The sequence below is a fragment of the Petaurus breviceps genome, unplaced genomic scaffold, assembly GCF_028583685.1.
Source record: "Petaurus breviceps papuanus isolate PSGF00001 unplaced genomic scaffold, PetGlider_PUasm1.0 183, whole genome shotgun sequence".
Classification (NCBI taxonomy): domain Eukaryota; kingdom Metazoa; phylum Chordata; class Mammalia; order Diprotodontia; family Petauridae; genus Petaurus; species Petaurus breviceps.
Window position 1 is genome coordinate 889756 of NW_027185791.1, and position 8270 is coordinate 898025.

Genomic DNA, 8270 nt, shown 5'->3' on the forward strand with positions numbered 1-8270 from the left:
AGGACTAAGAAAAATCCCAAGAACCATGATTTGCTTCTTTACCCAAATATTTTTGGTAACCCGAATTTTACTTCAACCATAAAAAGGCCAGGGATTAGCTAGAGATAAAAATAAATTTAAATTAGGACAGAAAGACGGACTTTTGCCTAAATATTAGCAAATTTCCTAACTGGAGGCTCTGAGACATTATTATTATAATCCTAACTTTTTATTTACTATAAACTGCATAAAGTGGCAGAAGAGAGGTCACTGAATCTAAGAGACTATTTTATTGCCCCAGGCTAAAAAAATGAACTAATTGAATTTCCAGAAACAAAGAGGGGTAGAAAGGAGAGGGTAGTGAGGGAGGAGTTATCTATCTGGCCAACTGCACCCTCCACAGTAACTCCAACAATCACTGATGTTATGAAGGAAAGCGCTTTGAAAACCTTAAAATTCCATGTTATTATTACTATTATTGGTATTAAAGCATCAAATCTCCCGATTTATATCCCATGCTGCTCAATCAACAGTTATATCTAAAATTGTAATGATTCCTGCTTTTATCTCAAATCATGCAAAAGTAAAGAACATAATAAAGTTGTTCAGAATAAGCAAATTTGTATTTTCTTATATATAGAAAAATGGTCAGAGCGTGGCCCTGAAAAGATGAGATGGTATTGGGAAGCAATGCCCAGCTGCTACTATGCACTAGGCCATTACTTTCTGCCCTGCATTTAGTCCTGCCTTTGTTAACTGACAAAGAATGCACAGTCAACAGCAGGACATTGTTGAAATTTATACATGAGGAGTAGGGCTCCAGGGAATCCATCTCCCCTAGTGTTATTTTAACACAAACTATTTTGTCAAGTTAACACTCACCTTGGAAAGCACTGAGAGTTTAGTCCAAGAAGAAGGAAAAATGGCAATAGCAATAGGGAGTCCCTTAGGCAGAGACCAAATCGCTTGGACAAGAATGAGAAAGCCTTATCTGAGGTACCAGAGTAAGTCTGGTCAGCCTCTGTATGTGCATTTTGCTTACTTCCCAGTTAATTTCTGTCTCTTGTGAATTTATTTATAATCATAGAATTATAGAACCAGAAGAGACCCTATAAATTATCTAAATTTATACTCCAGTTTTACAAATTATAATGGAAAAGACTACCTGAATTCAAGATAATAATTTTAAGACCTAAAAATGAAAAAAAAATGAGGCTTTTCACCTGTGACACAGAAACTTGGAGGCTCTTTGAAAGAAGTCCCAGCTTCCACAGTGAATATTAATTATAGGTTACATTTTAGCAGACGTTCATGATTTTGTTGTGGTAGCTAGGGGCACGGTATATAGAGCTCAGGACTTGGAGTTAAAAAGACAGGAGTCTTGAACATGTACTAGCTGTGTGATTCTGGACAAATCATTTAATCTCTCCCAACCTTAGTTTCCTCATCTGTAGAAGAATAAAGATCAAATGATATAAAATATGTAAAGGGCTTTGTAAACATTAAAGTCTTATATAAATGTAAGCTATTAATCATGCTTTGGGTTTTCCTAAGACTAAAATACAGTATACAGTTCAGGTCAATAGTATGAACTTTTGGTGGGGGAAACTGGTTATCCCTGGACAAACTTGTTTTTGTTGTAGTTGCGCTAATTTTGATTTCTTATCTATATCCAAGGGACATTCTTCCTTACATAAAACCAATATGATGATTTTTCTATGCACGATAGAAATAAAGATAAATAAAAATGTGATTTCAATTTTAGAATGTTGTGTTTATGATTTTGTATTCCTAAAAGCTAAGCATATTTTAATGAAAAATTTTAAATTTTCCTTACCCAAACAATAAACACAAGATAATTATTTTAAAATATGTATTTGTTTTTTCCTCCCTCATTTCTGACCTTCCTCCAGCAGGATATTTCAGTTATAAGGCAACTCAATTCATAATCCTTCCACCTTTAAAATTCTGTATTTAGCATCTGAGAGACCCACTTCTCCTATATAGAATCTGCACAATAGCTACTTCAGGTTTAAGATACTAAATAGATCCACATGCCTTCAAAACCCCAGTTGACATAGCCTCATCAATGACTTTATACTGAGAACCACAGTAAAATGAGTTCAAAGCAAAGGCATCTAGTGAAATAGCATAGTAAGAAAATGAGAAGGCTTTCCTTATCCTCTTAATGCTAATGCCTTCCCCCTACTGATTATCTCCAGTGAATCCTTTCTGTATCTTGTCAGCACACAGTTGTTTTCATGTTGTGTTTCCCATTAGATTGTGAACTCCTTGAGAGAATTGGGGTTTGGGGTTTTTGGTTTTTTTTTTTCCTTTCTTTGCATCTCCAATTCTTAGTATGAGACCTGGCACTTAATAAATGCTTACTGACTGTCTGATGTAAACCTAGAGCATACTTCCATAAACACAAACATCACTAATGGGGAGAGTGAGAATTCCTATTTTATACGAGGGACACAGGTAGTAGGGACTGCCTGTGGCCAGGACATTCGTGCAAAGGCAGTTCACATCTCCAGGGCTGCAGGGACTGGCTGATATCATCTATGATCTCATTGCACTGCTCTCATTGGACCTGCTCCATCCTGGGCATAGTGCCTCTGCTTGGGTACATCTCAGCTGAACATTGCTTAGCTGGTCCCATGGTGAATGGGGGAGACTGGGTGCGTATGTCGCATGTTGGTTACCACCTCTCCCAGATAAGGAAGGGCAGGCCCAGAGCTTCTTAGACACCACACCCTGTGAACAAAAGCCTGGCAGATTGCCCTCCAGCTAAGACTGTCGGATATTCCCAAGATCCTTATAGCATGTAAATGAATTTGAGCCAGAACAAAAAGTAAGCTAAGCAGGCAACATCATTGTTCTCTGCCCGAGCAGCCGACATTAAATAATAGTAATAATAATAATAACAATAATAATAATAGTAATATCCAACAGCAGCAAAACCCCGTTATTTTGGTTATATACTTTGGCCAACAACAGCAAAAAACCTCTGCTTTTTCTCTGCATGTGATCCCAAGCCTTCCCTCTGTTGACTATTTCCAATTTATCCTGTACATATCTTGTTTGTACGGTATGTAGTTATTTGCACGTTGTATTCTCCTTTTGACTGTGAACTCCTTGAGAGCAGGGTTGTCTTTTATTTTCTTCATATTCCCAGAGCTGGGCATATAGCAGGTAGTTAATTAATGCTTTTTGGCTTGGCATTATCTACTTTCATCCAGTGGACAAAGCCTATAATCCTATCAGGTCGATTAAGGACTTATCTACACATTTGGGGGAAGTTGTAGGAAGATTCCTCCAAACCTATTTTACTGTTTTTGAAATTATTTTGGAGGGGATTAATTGTTTCGGTTGAGGTATATAATCTTTCAGTGTTTATATGAATTGAGGTGACTAGAGCCCTCTCCCTTTATATATCCATAGCTAATAGACAAATGTAACTACACTATGTGCATGCCACTAGTACAGAAGCAAATAAATGTGATCAGTGATCGGAAAAGAGGAAGATACACCTATAGGAAGTCTTGGAATGAGGAAGGAGAGAAGAGAGAAGCCTTTTAAAGTATACTAAGTAGGCAGCTCTATCTACTTCAATGGCCAGTCCTCTCTGACACAATAATGTGCAACCACCCCAGCCCTTTGCCACAGTAAGAGATGGAATAGAGGTTGCAGGGTAAGGGAATCCATAGCCTCAGAACCCCAAGGCTCTCAGTATGGAGGGACTTCTCCAAAGGACATTCATGTATGAAGAGAGTCTTAGAATACTTATTAGCATAATAATGCCACCAGGGTCCATTTTATGGATAGGCCATTATTACATCTTCAAAGCTTTGCCATTTTAAACTTTTTCATCGTAGGGAAAGGTGAGATGGTAGCAACATCTAGGGCCAAGGTGTTCCTGGGAAGACTGAGGGGTTCTTTTTTTTTTTTGGCCTTTTTTTTTTGAGGGCAATTGGGGTTAAGTGACTTGCCCAAGGTTACACAGCTAGTTTTTGTGTTTAGTGTCTGAGGCTGGATTTGAACTCAGGTTTCCCTGACAACACTGCACCACGTAGCTGCCCCAACTGAGGGATTCTTTCCTGTCTTAGTTGCGTGTCCTGAGTCATGAACCAGGAACCTCCACTCTAGAAGGGCTATTCTCCCAAGGAAGGCCAGATATGAAAAACCTGGATGTTAGGAGAAGGATAGATCTGACCCCAACACTGAGTCTTTCTTTTCTCCCTGTTACATAATTATGAAGGGGTTGAATAAGGTGGTTTCTAAAGTCCCTTAGACTCTGTGACAGTCTGTGAATTTAAGAGATTGGGACTCTTTTCCTCTACCTCAGTTCAGCCTTAATTTCAATAAAAGATGAATATCTCCTTTCTTAAATGTGAACAATTTGTTTGTCCTCTTTGGTGGTCTCATTTAGTGTCCTGTAAAATCAGAGTGTGGTGGGAACAATACCCTAACCTACACCATCATGTGGATATATCTTAGATGGTAAAACTGTACTTGATATTTGATTTCATCAAGATGGGATCCCCAGCCTCTGTCTAAGGCTTGCATGGCAGACCATTATGAACAACCCAGCTCTGCTTGTTCAGCTGCGTCAACTCATGGTGTACTTGATGCCAGTCCTTGTTGATTATGCTTTTCCTTTTGTTAACTGTTGAATGACTTGTGAGCATTTCATTTCATCCCAATGTTGAAACTAAACTGTCAGCATACTTGGCTGAGTCTAGTTTAGTCTACAGGTCTGTGTTCTACAAGGCATTATACCAAATGGTTTCTAAGATTCCTTTCAGAACTAACATTATTTTGAGGGCTTAAAAGGTTTTAGATTACACCTCTCCCCCCCAAAAAATTCTGTTCACTGTAACAGACTTTTAAATTCTTTTTGAAGCTTAGCATCAAAAAAACTAAGATCTTGGCAACTGGTCCCATCGCTTCCTGGCAAATAGAGTGAGAAGAAATGGAAGCAGTGTCAGATTTTATATTCTTGGGCTCAAAGAGTGCTGCAGACAGTGACTGCAGACAGTGACACTTGCTCCTTGAAAGGAAAGCTACGGCGAATCTGGACAGCATACTAGAAAACAGAGACATCACCTTGCCAACAAAGATCCATCTAGTCAAAGCTATGGTTTTTCCAGTATCAATGTATGGCTATGAGAGCTGAATGCCTCAGAATTGATGCTTTCAAATTGTGGTGCTAGAGAAGACTTTTGAGAGTCACTTGGACAGCAAGGAGATCAAATCAGTCAATACTTAAAAAAATTAATTCAGGCTATTCACTGGAAGGTGGTCCAATACCGAAGCTGAAGTTTAAATACTTTGGCCACATAATAAGAAGATGGAACTCATTTGGAAAAGACCCTGATGTTGGGAAAGACTGAAAGCAAAAGGAAAAGTGGGTGGCAGAGTTGAAGATGGATAGATAGCATCATGGAAACAATGAGCATGAACTTAGACATCAAGAGAAAGTGGCAGATAGAAGATCCTGGAATGCTATGATCCATGGAACCATGAAGAGTTAAACATAATTGAATGATTGAACAACAAAATTGCTCTAACAAGTACCACTCAGCCTCAGTAATCATGTTTTCTGTGTTCCAAGTGTGAAGAAATAACTAACTATTCTTGGTACCCAACTAGGTACTAAAGCAGGTATTTATATATGAAACTAATTAATGGCCCTTTCCTCTTTCTGGAGGAGTGGGGGGGGGGGTAACCTTTCCTAGAAGAGGACTTGTAGTTTTCTGGGGTATGTCTCCCCCAATAGGTTTATGTTTACTACATTCACTACTACATTCACCTGCCACACAAGGCATCTTTCACGTTGTTTGCCCCAAGTGCAAAAAGTTCTAGTAACAGCTCTGTTCATGACTAAAATTCCTAGGTTTTCCACTCTTTTAACTAATAAGGCATGGTACTATTTCTTGTTATTTTAAAATATATTCCTTTTCTTAGTGCATAAATTGAATCTTATAGTTAACCATTTGATTTTTCTATTCTCTGTTTTGATCTCTTAGCTAATATTAATTTCTTTCTCCCTATAAGTTATAAATAGCTTTGACAATTTAGTTGGAAACTTCTGATTATGCTACTCCAGTGAGGATATGAGGTTTGGTGATTGTACCAGCAAAGAGAAGGGGCTGTATGAAAGATGTTGATAGACCTGATAATTGATTGGATATTGTATTGTTAATGGATTTTTGCTTAATGGGAAGATCTTTTCCATCCATTAATAGACCCATGTGATCTGCTTGAGTTACATGGAAGCCTGAGTCACATAAGTCTGTGGTGGGAGGAGCTTGCTGAATGGGTAGAGCAGGAAGGGCAGGGTAAGGCGGAGTAGAGCCCAGAGGAACTTGGTTAGAGCTGAGGGAGAGAGAGAGAGAGAGAGAGAGAGAGAGAGAGAGAGAGAGAGAGAGAGAGAGAGAGAGAGAGAGAGAGAGAGAGAGAGAGAGAGAGAGAGAGAGAGAGAGAGAGAGAGAGAGAGAGAGAGAGAGAGAGGAAGCAGGCAGCAAGCTATGAGTGTTTTTCTGTGGGAAGGCCCTAGCAAGGGGAAGGCTTGGGTATTGTGGTGCCCCCTGCAGTGTTATTGTTTATAAGTTTCTTTGTTGCTATGATGGATTTGGCTTTCTGGTATTTGAATAAATGTTTTGGTTCTGTCTTCCATGTGGAGAATCTGTTATATTTTGTGATTCGGAATTATGTCAGTGTATTCATAGCCACTGTAGGCACAGTGAATTTTGTGTTGGGGCTACAGATACTGAGGGTGAAGGTGAGACATCGAACATAATTGCATGTTTGCAAACCTCTGCAACTGGAAGTATAATGGTACCCTCTGCAGAAAAAAGGAAATTAAGAATTGTGAGTTTTTTAAGGAAAGATCATGAATTCTGCTTTGGACATATTGAGTTTGAGATGTATTTAATAAGGATGTAAAATTGGAAATGTCCAATAGGCATTTGGTGATGTTGAACTGGAGTTTAGGAAAGAAAGAGAAAGGCTAGATATGTATGTTTGGGAGTCACTTGCACAGAGATATTTGAAAACATGGGAGCTGATAAGATCACCAAATGAGAGAGTATAAAAAGAGAAGAGAGGGGCGGCTAGGTGACTCAGTGAGTAAAGCACCAGCCCTGGAGTCAGGAGGACCCGAGTTTTGTTCTGGCCTCAGACACTTAACACCCACCCACCCACACACACACACACACACACAAAACTAGCCGTATAACCTTGGGCAAGTTGCTTTAACCCCAATTGCCCTCCAAAAGGCAAAAAAAAAAAAAAAAAAGAGAGAAGAGGGCCAAGTATAGAAACTTGGATAACACTTTCAGTTAGGAGGTGATCCAAGAGAAGAGACTGAAAAAAATTCATCAGATAGGTAGGAAGAGAACCAAGAAAGTGGGGACACACCCACTCAAAAAAAAATCAGAGAAGAAAGTATATACAGGAAGAGAGGGTGTCCAGTGGAAAAGGGGAACATCTGTTCACCATAATTCTTGAAATATATTTTCATATGCTTAGTTTTTCCTCTCAAGACCAGATAATTCTAGTTCCTTCAGCTTCTCTCCTAAAGCTAAATTCTTAAATATTTAATCATTTTTATTACTTTCCTCCACACACTTTCCAAGTTCCATAAGTCTTTCTTTAATTGCAAGTCAAAAACTATTACAGTACCTATAATCACAGATGACATTAAAATAGCATTTCAAAGCTGTGAAGTATTTTTTTTATAAAAAACCAGACATTGCTGAAGTAAGAGGAAAACTACAAGATAACTTAGTACAGGCAAACAAATTTATTTTCCTTATAATTTAAAAATTGCATTTGGTATTATTCCAGCGACAAATTTTTTGAATGTTCATTCTTTTAAAAGGTAATTTACCTCAGCTTCAGCAATTTGTAGCTATGATAATATCTAGGAAAAAAAATTGGATTCTTTTAAGAGATAGAATAATTAAAAGGCTATTTAGATTTTTATCTTCATATTCATTAAGTGTAGGGTTAAAATATTTCCTGTTCTAGTATATGAAATCACACAAAATGAGACCTAATCTACAAATGTTATTAAATCTGGTTTTTCTGAAGTAACTTATGGAGACCTTAGATGCTAAACACAGAATCTAAAGGCATTATAATACTGAAACTTTTTACATAATTGGCATTCCTTATTTACCTCCCCCCCCACACCAATTTTCCTTGTTTATGTATCTTAAATAACTTAAAGTTTAATTAAGCTCAAGTGTCAACTCAGTGCCAATTACTTTGAAATACAAAAG